Source organism: Periplaneta americana, chromosome 8, assembly GCF_040183065.1.
Source record: "Periplaneta americana isolate PAMFEO1 chromosome 8, P.americana_PAMFEO1_priV1, whole genome shotgun sequence".
Taxonomy (NCBI): Eukaryota; Metazoa; Arthropoda; class Insecta; order Blattodea; family Blattidae; genus Periplaneta; species Periplaneta americana.
In genome coordinates, this window is record NC_091124.1 from 74,854,650 (window position 1) to 74,870,197 (window position 15,548).

The window sequence follows — 15,548 nt, forward strand, 5'->3', positions numbered from 1 at the left end:
TTATAAAGCAGTTATATTACCGGTTTATCTGTATGGTTGTGAGACTTGGACTCTCACTTTGAGGGAGGAACAGAGATTAAGGGTGTTTGAGAATAAGTTTCTTAGTAAAATATTTGGGGCTAAGAGGGATGAAGTTATAAGAGAATGGAGAAAGTTGCACAACGGAGAACTGCATGTATAGTATTCTTCACCTGACATAATTAGGAACATTAAATCCAGACGTTTAAGATGGGCAGGTCATGTAGCAGGTATAGGCGAATCCAGAAATGCATATAGTATGTTAGTTGGGAGACCAGAGGGGAAAAGATCTTTGGGGAGGCCGAGACGCAGTTGGGAGAATAATATTAAAATGGATTTGAAGGAGGTGGGATATGATGATGGAGACTGGATTAATCTTGCACAGGATAGGGACCGATGGCGGCCTTATGTGAGGGCGGCAATGAACCTCCGGGTTCCTTAAGAGCCATTTGTAAGTAAGTCAGTGATGATCTACACCAGTGATCATCAACTCGCGTATGAACGGGCACGGGCAGTGTTTGGCTAATGCGTGCTTACTGTACCGGGCAGAGGACCGGTTTGTGACGTTGCGTTGTAGTGAACAGAGGCGGTTCTTGCCATACATTCAAACAAGAGATGTGAGGAGCAGAAAACACTTCAAAACGTAGGCCACACTGAAGAAATACAATAATTTACTGATACATTACACAATCACAGTAACGAATATGGCAGATACGAAGAGAAGAGCGTGTAGCATTAATTCAACAGTTGAAGGAAATGAGCTAGAAGTTGTTTAAGATCACAATGTTGGTAAATCGGCTGTGCGACTCAGTTATAAAATTTCACTTGTAATAGTACAATATTATAAACCTTTTAAAGATTGAAAATTTGAAGAATGTTTAATTACAACTGAAGGAGTTTGAATCTATCAGTTTGTCTCCTTCCACCGTGATGCATCCCATCCGAGGTCTAGCCGAGGACGTTCAGGTGCAACTAGTAATTATTTGTCGGTCTGTCATTTGTTGTTCTTTGGCAGTATATGAACATACTTATGTAAGCGATAATCCCCTACTGGTGATTTTTGCAAGAGGCGTTATTGAAAAGCTTCAGATTAAGGAGAGCTCTTATATATTTTCTCATAAAGAATACTACTACTGGTTCCGATTTTTTCATGTAGGGGCTGTAGAAATTATTTTGGACTTCCTTGCAATAAACATATCCTTGGCAACCAATGGTGCTACTTCCATAGTTGGAAGTAAAACGGGTGTAATAAGGAATCTGAAGGACGAAGTGAAAAGCGTTAATGTATCCCATGAAGTTATTTCTATTCACTACATTATACACCAACAGAATTCATGTGCAAAACAAATCAAAATGGTGTTATAGAAGTAGCCCAGTTGAAAAAACAACCAACACAATTATATCGAAAAATCTCGCTCATTGTCAATTTAAGTCTTTCTTGATGAATGCAATAGCGAGTATGGCGATCTGTCATATTATAGTAAAGTACGGTGACTAAGTCGTGGCAAAATTATTGAATAGGTTCTTTGAACTGAGGGAGGAAACATCATCGTTCACGAAGAAAGAAGAAAAGTCTGTATCATAAGTGAAAAATGAAAAAATGGATTTGTGAGCTAGCCTTCTTGATGAAATTATCTGAATGCTTTAAATTGTTTTCTACAAGGTAACAACAAGATTATTATACAGTTATATGACAGAGTGAAGACGTTATTATGAAACCGCCTCTAATTATGGAACGTTAGCTTAACTAAAAGGATAAGTTACAACACACTTTTCAAAATTAACAACGATATACTCTAGGCACACTAGTTTCTTAAGAATTTGGATTTCGAAGAATATATTTACACATCATGACGATCTGCGCCAGGAATTTGATTCGAAATTTAAAGACTAGGAAAATGTTCAATTTGATTTTCGATTATTATTTGTAATTAGAACTTACTGATTTACTTTACGATAGTGAATTGAAGGACAAATATCAAAACAAAAGGAGTTATCTGACTTTTATATGAACTTTCCATGATTTAGATTTCCCCGATTGTACAGACATCCATTTTCGGATTCACATATCTGTGTGAATAGTAATTTTTTTCCTATGATGAAGACAAACAAGCCATGTCATGGAAGCCAAGTATCAAATCACAACTTAAAATGTGCTGTCACATTATGCACTATACAAACAATAGTTCCAAACTTTGAGAAATTGCTGAGGGAAAAGAGAATTAAACAAATCCCGAAAAATCAGTGCTAATGCCAGTGTTGAGTGGACTGATTGGAGTTAAATGTCTACATTACTATTCCCTGGTTTTTTATGTGTTTTGTTTAACATTTTCCTTAACAGAAACAGTTTACACATTTACAGTAATTGTCATGTATTACCCGAATAATTAACATGAATTGTGTATTACATTTCTTAAAGTAATTATAAATTTATTAACTTCTAACTTTCTTGAAAATAGGCTACAATGTTTTTTTTTTTCAAATTGTTTAAGATAGTTTATTTAGTTATTTCTATTCAGCCCGTATCTTTTTTCTTCAGAAAACAATCATAAACCTATGCACTAAATTCATATTGTGGTCCCGCCGCTGAACGTCTTACCTGCCCTGTTATGACTTTCCGCGGGCGAGCGGGCGAGCGGGCAAGGCTTGATGATGACACAGTGCTCTGAGTTGGGGATCACTAGTCTACACATTCCTGTATACGCTGTCATCACCACAGTTAATATATTTACAATTAATTTCTGTTCATCAATTCATTACTCTTTTGATTTCATCTACCTCTTATCTTCTAGTTAACCCTATTTCATCCCTATTATTAACTATTATTCTCTATTCTGTATAATTTGATTTTCTATCTCCCTAACCTCCCGCACTTCAATCCCTTACACAGTTTCACTTTTGTTTTTAACTTTATAATGTTATTTCCAGTGTTATTTCTAATTTTTTAGAATACTTCCCTGTCCAATTGTTTAGCAAATTTCACTACTTGAACTTAGTAATATCACTCATGACTTCCTTCCCTGTGCTTGTTTTGCGTTAATTTGCCTTTCTTCCAATACTCCACTTCACGTTTTCTCATTTACTCTCATTGCTATGTCTAAAACACTTAATTTTCTGTTATCAATATCACCAACAACATTGACTGGAAATAATTCTGGTTTAGCTTCTCCAAAACACTTTTAATATTCTGTTTTTACTATCGCTAACTAGATTTTAATCATAATATTCTCACCCGTAATGTATTACTTTAGTGTTTATCTACCCGGTTAAGGCAGTGTAAGATATTATTTTAAGCAGCGTTTTACGTAAACATAAATTGAAACTAATATCTTTTGCTTTCCGCTGCTTAATTGAGTTGCAATCGTTGTAGTCGCTATTCTCTATTACTGAAAGAATAACTAGTGTTGCCCTCTCATTTTTAAATTGAAAGTCATTAACGTTAATTATTAATAATTTTGCGATAAAATCAATATAATTAACCTGCCTGTTATACCATAGCGCGAATCCTTCCCCTCTTACCAGGGTCTTGTGCTCTTCTCTGATACCTTTGCCGTTTCCTCCGCAATGCACTCCACACAGTTATTTTCAAGTTTACTTATATTGCAGTTAAACAAACTAATAACCATAGCCACGATTCACCCTAATTACGGTGCCAGTCATTTTGTTTCACACTTATGCATTTCATTTCACACGTTGAAAGCACGGGCCTCACTGACACTGGCATATGCTGTACAATCTTACCTGAAGAAAAGATTCTCACGTTGCAAGCAATCTTGGCTGTTCATTTTTTACTACAATACACACGCTGTACAATCTTACCTGAAGAAAAGTTTCTCACGTTACAAGCACTCTTGGCTGTTCATTTTTTACTACGATACACACGCTGTACAATCTTACCTGAAGAAAAGATTCTCACGTTGCAAGCATTCTTGGCTGTTCATTTTTTACTACAATACACACGCTGTACAATCTTACCTGAAGAAAAGTTTCTCACATTTGCAAGCACTCTTGGCTGTTCATTTTTTACTACAATACACACGCTGTACAATCTTACCTGAAGAAAAGATTCTCACGTTGCAAGCACACTTGGCTGTTCGTTTTTTACTACAATACACACGCTGTACAATCTTACCTGAAGAAAAGTTTCTCGCGTTACAAGAACTCTTGGCTGTTCATTTTTTACTACAATACACACGCTGTACAATCTTACCTGAAGAAAAGATTTTCACGTTGCAAGCACTCTTGGCTGTTCATTTTTTACTACAATACACACGCTGTACAATCTTACCTGAAGAAAAGATTCTCACGTTGCAAACACTCTTGGCTCTTCATTTTTACTACAATACACACGCTATACAATCTTAACTGAAGAAAAGATTCTCACGTTGCAAGCACTCTTGGCTGTTCATTTTTACTACAATACACACGCTATACAATCTTAACTGAAGAAAAGATTCTCACGTTGCAAGCCCTCTTTCTTGGTTGTTCATTTTCCACTACAATACAGACACTGTACAATCTTAACTGTTGTTTTACTACAATAAAAACGTATCTTTCTTTACAACGGTAAAGCCTAAGTAATCTTTATACATCTTATTGCAATAATCCGCTTACATTTTGAAGACACTTTTGCACTTATGTTCACACGTAATCATTATGTCCTAATAGGGCACAAAGCCATTATACGGTAGGTAATGTGTTTTGGCATAGGACGGCCTAAACTCATTGACCTAAATTTTCCATGGTCTAAACTGGTTACTTCGCAAGTACTACGAGAGCGAAAATCAAGTATTATGTATAGTAATAAATTTATCTCACTCACCAGCACTGCTGTATATGTAGTGGTACACAGCGAAAGTAATAGGAGCAGGAAAACGCCAACAAATAAATTACTGAACGCGTTGTCCATTTCGCTCTTGTATCTGTGTGGAAAATAATAATGAACACTCCTTTACGTAATGTAATTAAATATGTTTCTTTCCTAATTAAGTGACAATAAATATAATAATATGTACATATGTACATTATAAAATATCCTAGAGTTAAGTACTAGAATAAATCACCAAAAAATATAAATATTATAGCAGAATGATTGGTTAAATTATTTCAACAAATTCATTTGTCCGGAGATAAAATGTCTTATGAATATTGGACGAGTGTATTGTTATGACTTAAAACATAAACACAACATTATTCACCGATATATCAAACACTGAAGTTATTTAATACTTGATATAATACATTTTTTGTAAATTTCCACGCTATATTCTACACTTAAAACAGAGCTGAAATTAGTATTCTATTCGTACCTGTACCGGTATTACAAGTGATAACTTGCGCTAGACTGAAGTGGCTTAATACTTCGTGGAATTATTTATGACTTTCTATTTTTAATTCTACTTCTAGAGCCGATATTCATATCATATATATATATATATATATATATAATACAAAAATGTAATGATACCTTAGTGCCAATTTTAGAAAGCTGTGCTACTTTTAGTAAAAAATTGTGCATAACGACGACTGTACACTTTTTTTTAGACTCCAAAAAATGCCATTCATGATTTTGTAAAGTGCATCGTTTTGAAACATCCGCATGCTCGTCCGCTATTTTGCGAGCAATTCTTCCTCCATTTTCTGCTGTGTACAGAGGAAGAGTAGATAGATCATGTCAGGGCCTGTATGCCTTCGGTGCATGTTGTCAGTCGCATAAACATGCCTAGGCGATTCATCACACTGTTTAACCGGGCCTGCATCGTCGCACTGATCCAGCAAGGCCTAACTCAGACAGCTGTGGCATATTGTCTTGGAGTGAACCAAAGTGACATGTCGTGAGTATGGAGACACATTCCGTGTCTGATCGTCCGCGAACAGGTCGTTCCTACTTCACAACAGTAGCTCAAGACAATTTTGTTATGATAAGAGCTACAATGCGCACGACGGCTAGCTCCACAGAGTTCCGGGTGACTTGTGGCGGTCTTCAGAGGTGCAAGTTTTCACACAGATCATCTTTGCAAGCGAAAGCCCTAAACAAAAGGAGGTGCCTCCTTCGTGGCCCCCTTCTTGACCGCCACAGAGCTATTCGTCAAATATCACGAATTTAAAGACAATTTTACCCTCATTTCACCGATTTCATTAAAATCAAAGTTGGTACCTTGACTGCAAAACATTACTAAGTTTCTTGTGTTGACTATCGGTGAAAAGGTAGAAAACAATATTCCGTCCCAGTTAACCACTTTCCTTAATGTTGTGATGGAGTCTATTCCGGGTTAAAGATTAGTTTTCATTGTAAGTCTCTTAATGTCACCCCCTATGCCGTCCCAAGCTCCTTTTACGTGAAATGTAGCGAAAAAGTGCCACTCGGCCCGAATTTGAAAGTCATTTTCGTGGAATCATATGTTCAAAAAATTGGTTTTATTTTTATACTGAACACTCGAACCATCAGAAAAAATAGTATGCCTGCTTTATGTATCGAGATAGTACCCCCAATTGAGGCACTGAGATGAAAAACGGGACTAGTCATTCTAAGGACATTTTGAGAAAAAACAAAACTTCACAGATTACACTGTACTTGCTTTAACCACCTGTTTTTGGTATTGTCACTTTGCACTTTACCAGATCTTCTTATCCCACAACGAGTTATTTCATTTTAGAAAAGATAACACATAATAAATAGTTTGAAAACTGCTAACATGTCACATTCTTGATCTAAAAGAATAGAATATTATAAAGAATAGTAAACAAATTAAATACGGTACTCTTTTTTTAGTATTGTATCACTATTGTTTTATAAACATTAAATCACAAAATTACATCCATAAACACGTTAACACCTCAGTAATTGGATCATCTTCACTGTCTTATGACTCACTCCCAGAATCTTGGAATGCTGCGTCATTTTGTTTAACACTGTATCTTGAAGTGCATGAATACTTTGTTAGAAGAAGTTGACAGTCACTTGACAAGTCCCGTTTTTCAACTTGGCGTTAGAATTGTAATATCCTTTACGCAAGTGAAACTTCCATTTTTCACATTAAAAGATGAAAGGTCGTTCATATAATAACAGTCTTAACTCGAATACCCCAAAATTTATGACAAGTCCCGTTTTTGATCTCAGCACCTCAATTCCTGTTTCAAAATTGTAACAGTTTACTTTTGAAAAGGTGCAAAGCATTGGTGCCGTGTTTTAAACATTCAGAAATAGCGACAAAATTCTTATGCTTTATGTCGTTCTTTTTATAATAAGCAAGAAATGCATGGATCGTTGCCTGTCTATTGTTCCAATGCATGCCCCGAAGGAAATTCTGGATAAAAAATCGTATTTTTGTAAAAAGTCACTTATCACTATGCAATCTCCCGATCTCAGGTTTTCCCTTTGCACTCCATCAAAAACAAATTCTCTTGCTGAGCTATGAATGTATGAGGCAGTAAAGCTGTAAATTTGGTTGGTAATTTGTCTAGGAAATCGTCAATGTTGAGATCAGGACTTCTAAATTTGTACTATCCACTGTCACACAATGTCTGGAGCTAATTTCTTATATAGGTTGTTCCTTAAAAAGTTGTCATAAAATGATGTATTAAATTTTCAGTTCCTGGTCAAGCATTACATCTCTTTAAACAACAATTTCATGGGGTATTGCAGATGATTTTTGAAAAAAAAAACAGTCGTGATAATTGATGAGAATATGATCTGAATTTTCAGTGATAAAATAAATATATCATCTAATTATAAATTTAATGGGTAAACACAACACACTAACATTTTGTTTCTTAGGAAGTTTTGATATTTTAACGCAACTATTACATACTTTCGGATCACTAGAAAAGTTCTCGCCTTCCATTATTACTTTTGCAACCATTTCAGAGATCACGGGTTTAAACTTGTTATTCAGAACTCTATGGTTAAGCAATTTAAATGGATTAACACAGTAAATGTAATTTCATACTACAAAGTTAGTCATGATTTTACACACGCATACAAAACAACACGATATTTCGACAGTCTTAGATCACCTAGGGGCAATTACTGAAGAGTTGATGGACATTACGTGCTTCTAAAATCTAAAACGTTAAGTTATCTCTTTATTTACAGTAACACTGCACCACTGATAACGCGTTTCGTTGATAAGCAGCCTTCTCATCAGTCCCTCTGGCTCTTGTTAGCTCAAGTTTCCGTCTCCCCCGAACACGCAATCAATAAATTATTTGTACAGTTAATTCTTATTCGAATGCTATTCCTATACCAAGGCAGTTATGTGTAAAACTGTTCAAAGAATATGATATTTTTGTCCTCTTTAGAAGTAAGCTCCTACTATATAAAAACACATTTTAATAGTAAAACCCCCTACATGAGGCCCATTTTATTTGTTGATTGAACTTTAAAAATAATGTAAAGTAGTGGAATTCTTGCATTTTAAAATGGCATAAACACGTATGTCTACGATTTATAGAATCTTCAGAATAACGATTTTCATATTATGTTGTACTCTTATTAATAAAAAAAAAATGATTTTCAAAAATGGCTAAATAATTTGTGCACCCAAAAAATACAGAAGAGTTATTTAAATTAATATAGGGAATTTGTAAAAAAAAATAAATAATAAATAAAAAAATAAAAATTGGAGCAAATACTAAGTTGTCCTGTTTCGTACGTTTTCGGTTTCACATGGAATGCCTCATATACTAAACTTGCAAAAGTACCTTAAAAATTATTAATCTATTAAATACAATTAAAATTATACAAAGTAATGGACAAAATAATATTTATGAGTAGGGAACCAAATAGAGCAGAAACAAAATAACATAAGTATCCAAATAGGATTTTCGAAATTCGAAGGTGGACATAATGGAAAGTACTGTAGGAAGTTAGAAATACTGAAGCTCGAAAAGTTTCAAATGATAAGATTCAACGTCACAAAAGAAAACTAACTCCAGTGAACTTGTATTAAGACTGAACAAAACAAATATAATTCAGCAAGTTATGACCCACAAACCTGATGCGAAGTGAAATGTGGGTCGACAAAGAAGACAAGAGGGGACCGATTTCGATTTTGTAGAACAGAAGGTATCAGAAGTTTTAATCCATGAAGAAGGTAACGATGAAGATGACGATGGCGTCTATCTCCGTAGAAACTATACACTGATTACTTCAGTTAGATCATTAAATAAACCACCACCACCACCACCGCCGCCGCCGCCGCCACCACCACCACCACCACCACCACCACCACCACCACCACCACCACCACCACCACCACCACCACCACCACCACCACCACCACCACCACCGAAGTGTCGTCGGAGATATCAAATCTCAACACATTTTTGATAACGCCAATTTTTTCCTCACAATCCAATGTTCTGGAAAATGTAAATTTTAGTTCTTTAGAATTATATAACGGTAAATTTTTCATATAAATTTAATTTTTAGCACTAGCATTTTAGCTACTAGCGTAACTCAGGCGATAGTCGCGATTATGCGCCGACCCAGAGCTGCCCTCGGGCATGAGTTCGATTTCTGCTTGGGCTAAATATCTGGTTCAAAATTTTCTTAGGATTTCCCAAATGTAAATCGAGTGTCATATGATCCCACGACGAATCCTCGGTCTCATCTCACCAAATACCTTCTCGATACCGGAAATGTCATGGATCCTATGTAGCTAGTAACCTATATTACGTCGCTAAAACAAACTGAAAGCTATAATTATGTTAATGAATGTACCTTAGGATTTTTTGATGTAGACGAATACACTTGTTCAAGTGCCTCTGCATACTGGCAAAAACCTCTTCTGAAGTATCGAATTGTTCATCACCGTCTTCACTTCGTTGTTTGATTTCTGATAGCAAAGCTCTTAGTTTTTCGAATTGAATGCATGCGATTACCACCAGAGTAGCGTAGAATGGTGGAAATATATACAACACCATATCACAGCCAATAAAAAATCCGGTAGTCTGTGAAATAATAATAATAATAGTAATAATAATAATATTATTAATAAATGTTATTATTTTTTAATTCATTCATTCATATCTATAATATAAATGTCTCAATGCTACTAAGTTCAGAAATTGAAACAAAATAATTTGCGAGAACTTTAATCGCTTGACAGCAAAAGTCTTTCGGAGTGGCAGACTGACGTCGAAGATTGGCTTATGCAAATCCCAATGGAAAGATAACTGTTACCCAATACCTGCGATTTGCAAAGATGACTAGGTTTCCTCATAAAACAAAGTTTTTGCAGCACTTTTCGGGAACTTCAGTTTAGGATTGACTGATTCTGACGAGACAGATGAAATCAGATATATTGCTGTTAGTTACTAAAATTACTTAGTTCACCAATTTAAACAATCCAGAATCAAATTCAGAATGTTTGTTTTAACAAAAAGCTTTTGTCACGAGACGTTGTTGTGTGCCTTGTTGAATTTTGGTACATATGTTCAGTTGTCAGGCGCTTGTTTCCGAATTGAAGTGTGAGGAGTAGCGTTTTATACAACGCCTACGTAATCGTTATACTATTGTCTTTATTCGAACAAGAATAATTTTCTATCAGCAAAATGCTACAACGCACTGACAAATTTTTTCACAAAAGAAAAAAAGAAAAACCCATTGGAATGCAATTACTTCAGTCGCGTCCAATAATTATTGGCGCTAATATTTTACTTTACGATTGTGGTTTAATTGTTCGGTGGTTCAATTTTATGTCAACTCTGAACTTTAATCACATGTTATGCGCCCAATTCGAAAAAAAATGATTCCGCCTGATATGACGGACATCGAAAATAATGAATTTTATATCAAGGAGTGATTTATTTTTTCCAATTATTTAATCCACTCTGAACGAAATATGTTTACAACTAAGAACTTGTTAGTTAATATAAAAAGGAACACTGACCTGTAAAATTAACGTGAATTCGTAAGCAGGACTCTGGCTCACGTCATATGGATACCACATATCGAAGGTCAAAGGTCGATCTTCACTAATAATAATACGTGTTGCTGTTTGAAGGAAGAGATAGATGTACGCTGTAATGAATACTCCTAATGATACTTTCTTGATTCGTCTTACGAACACTGTCATACTGATGTTTCCGGTATCGGGATCCTTTGCAGGCAGACCGTCCCAAGTAAAGCAATCGGCAAGTATCAGAAGTTGTTGTATGTCGTCCCTGCGAACACTTCAAAATATTTTTATATTGGTTAGAGAAAAGAAGTAAATGGAAAAGAAAATAATGCAGAGAAAGAGGAGTAAAAACTATTCGTCAAATTTCTGTCATATATATGTGTGAATTATTTAATACATATTTTTGTTACATCATTACTAGTGTTTTTGTATGCGGTTGCTAAATGTGTAATTTTTTTTCTAATGCAGAATCTTTATAATTACGAAATTTAAAATTAAAACTGCCAATTTCGACAACAATTTGCAATTTTACAAAAATGAGAAATAAATCTTCCGCTGTTACAATAATTCATAAAATTGGAATCGATCTTTCAATAATAATAATAATAGTAATAATAATAATAATAATGATAATAATAATAATATAAACAAAATTATAATTTTACAGACAAAAGTATCTACATAAAACAGTATAAATGCATTAAATTGAATCTATTTTTTCACTTTAATATTTTGGAGATACCTTAAACATATTCGAATCCAGGACGATAAAAGAGTGAAAGGTAAGAGAAAGATACTATCAGCCGCTTTATCTAGATCATCAATATTAATGTATAGATACATCAATATTGATAACGTTGTGCAGTGAGTACAAATGAACACAATTAAGTCGTAGACATTGTATAAAAATGACTTCGGTCGGTTGTATAGAGGAACACCAGCTACAGTAAGCAGAATGTTGTAAATTCGAAAAGTCTTGTTCCTGAACGATACCATCCTGCGTTATAATATCTCGATGTTTACCAGTCTGCGCACCCCACTCTACTGGCTCTTCTGCTTTGTCTTGAAGGAAGAGTTGCACTTTCTTACATCCCCTCCTTCCTGAAATGGAGCGGTTCGTCATAAATTATTGATATTATTAGCCTTGAATTATTTATGAGAATTGCAGTTAACTCTAGCATAAGAGATTAAAATTATTATTCGTCCACCGCTGTGGAGTAACGATTAGCTTGCCTGTCTTTGAAACTAGCAGGCCCAGGTTTAAACCCTGGTTGGGACAAGTTACTTGGTTGAGGTTTTTTTTCGGGATATTTCCTAAACCTGTTAAGAGCAAATGCTGGGTCACTTTCTACGTTGAATCCCGGACTCATTTCGCTGACATAATCAGTGTCATATCATTGAGACGCTAGATAACGACAGCAGTTTTTAAACCGTTGTAGAATAACAAAAAAAAGAATGTGTTATTTACAGTTACAACGTGTCTTGAAACTTAGAGGTAATATAGTTTTCTTTCTTTCTTCCTCTCTCTCTCTCTCTCTCTCTCTCTCTCTCTGTCATGTTTGTACCTTATTATTATACAGTAATACCGAGGTCCATATATCTTTTTGCCATATGCACACTAATAATGTTGTCAGCACTATGAAGGGTTACTTTGAAATCATCACAGGGCAAAAATGAAACAAGAGATAATAAACACCCAGACCCATGGAATGGAGAAAAAATTTGCCCACGCTCTCGGGAATGTTGCCACGGACTGCTACGTCAGAAAGTATGGGCGCTATTTACAGGACCATAACGGCGGGCCAAAATAAAAATAATTTCCAAAGAGTGAAATTTAGTTTGGATCACGTGTACAAAATAACTGAAATGTCAATAAGCATTATATTTAGCGTATATCAAATATGGTACATCGTTAAAATTAAAACTGTCGCGAGGTAGTATTCTAATAATTAAGGCCGTATTTCGATTCTGAGGGACGGCAGTTTGAGTTCCTTGTAACACACGACTTCTATAATACGATTATTTAGTCCTGACAGTCGCCGGGGATGTGCGCCTGGGTCAGGCGAGTCCATTTAGTTACGCCAAGGGGTGTTTGGGTTAGTCACTCGCTTGCCTTCAGAGCGATCGGATGTCATGCGTGCGGTAGAGCAGTATGTTACTAGTACAATAATTAAGCTGTATTGCATGCCTTTACAGACCGCTCGCCCTTATTTCTACTCCGAAGCTCTCCCCACTACTCCTATTAATTCCCCTCTTTCGCGTCGCCGTGCTATCAGGACTAAATAATCAATCTGTATCTTGATAAGGAACATGTCGGGTATGTGATATTATTGTAAAAATAAAGGCTCGACGTTTTATTTTCACCATAAAGTCCTCTTCTGTTAGATCAAATGTGGCCAGAAGACCTGTAACTTTTGGGTAGAAGGAAACAGATGAATGAAAATTCTTGGAAAACGTACAGGCACGAAAGAGATGGGATAATTCTTTAAGTTGAATAATAATTTGGTATTGCCTTGAGTAACCTGAAATACATAGGCCTGTATTTCAACTAGACTGTGACTATAAGTAAGAGTTTCTAGTACTATTAAGATTTCTTAATATGTTCCATATTTTAGCTGCTGTCCACACCTGTGGAGTAACGGTCAGCACGTCTGGCCGCGAAACCAGGTGGCCCGGGTTCGAATCCCGGTCGGGGCAAGTTACCTGGTTGAGGTTTTTCCCGGGGTTTTCCCTCAACCCAATACGAGCAAATGCTGGGTAACTTTCGGTGCTGGACCCCGGACTCATTTCACCGGCATTATCACCTTCATTTCATTCAGACGCTAAATAACCTAGATGTTGATACAGCGTCGTAAAATAACCCAATAAAATAAAATAAATTTTAGCTGCTGAAGTAATGTGTCATTGAATGTAAATAAATACTCTTGGAATACAAGACAAAAATGCTGTAAATCATTGCTCCTAGCGGTGATGATTGAAATCTTGTAGTAAGTAACAGAGGAGCGATTCTTTCATAAACCTGCAATATTGAAAGTCTCGAAGTCATCATACTTTGTAATTACTGTCACTATTTCTGATTTGTAGTGGGTAATACAACCATAAAAATTGTTTAGTAGGTACTTCCTGAAATCCAAGTAGCAAGAGGAAAAAGTGCAACTAAGTGCATTACAATAAGCTTGTTGGAGAGATGTCCCACCATACCGAAATACTTTAAGATAGGTGGAAGCGAGGTATTCGCTTTCAATCAAAAGTTGGAATCCAAAGAACTTCAGTTAAATCAGTGACAGAAATGTTGAGAAATGATGCTGCAGATGGAGTCCGCTGTCTTTCAAGGATTTGGGAACGTATTGTTGACACGACAGAGGACTATATTTGAATTATCCAATGTCAAAAGTAACCTAAATAAATTTAGTGTGAAACAGTAACTATATTGTCAATACATTTCGAATGTGGTAGTGTAGTATATTGTCTTTGAAAATGAAGTTAGAGACTATAAAAGTATTTGCTAAACTCTTAGTTGATAGTGTTGGCAAATTATATTGAACTTCAGCTATTTGTTGTGTTGTTTCAAGTTTAAAATACTGCCATACACAGAAAAACAAATATAGTAGCACACACACAGATATATATATATATATATATATATATATATATATATATATATATATGCTTAATGGACATGAAAATATTCTTCTAATAAAATTATTGCGCGGTCTCTTGTGAATGACTAGATCATTTGTGGGGATTATTCTTCACGCGTTACAATTAAATTCGCTATCAGTGAGAAACTAGTTTCATGCCCAACCAAAATTAAAGTATTGTAACAGTTTAGAACTTATATTTGTTTCCTTTGCGTACAAAATTTAGAACTTTTTATGAATTTATAAGTAATTAAATGTGTTGTCAAACTTTCTAGTATAAAGTAACTTGAAGTTTAATTAAGAATATATTAGTATAGTTTGAGGTAAAAACGTACAATATATATTGACATAAACAGAGAAAGTCTTGGTAAATACTAGTTAAAGAACTTCTCTAAAATAAAGGAAATAAGAATATTAGGGAAGAAAATATTACTTATATTTACACTTCCCAAACGGACAATTTTTGAACAGTAAAGTAGCAAGTTCACATCACTTTTTTGTTACGGAGCAGAAATATTAAGGTTAGCGCTGCAGCTTCGAAAGTGTTTTGTATGTCTTACCTCTCCTTTCATAGAAATGTTGATGTCCCAACGATCTCGGTATTGTATATTAGATATCGTAACTTATCCGATGCCATCTGAAGTTATTCAGTATGCCATTTATGTCATAGCACACTCTTGTATTTTTTCTGGAATAATGCAATTTTTTCCTAGTTTTGTTCCTACAAGTTATTATCGATTTGCTAATGAATGAAAAGTGAAATTAGTCAGAATGAAGAACAGTCTATCAGAATGACAGATGAGTGAAATTTAAAGGGCTGCAGATTCACACACACGTCGGTTCCTTAAAAAAAAAATCCTCCTGTGGGCTTTATACTGCCATAGGACCAAAGTAAGCACAGAGTTAGAAAACTGAAATATTACGTTAATTACATTACCATTTTCAATTTTTTTTAATTTTTTTTTTTTCACCGATCCATAGCCTT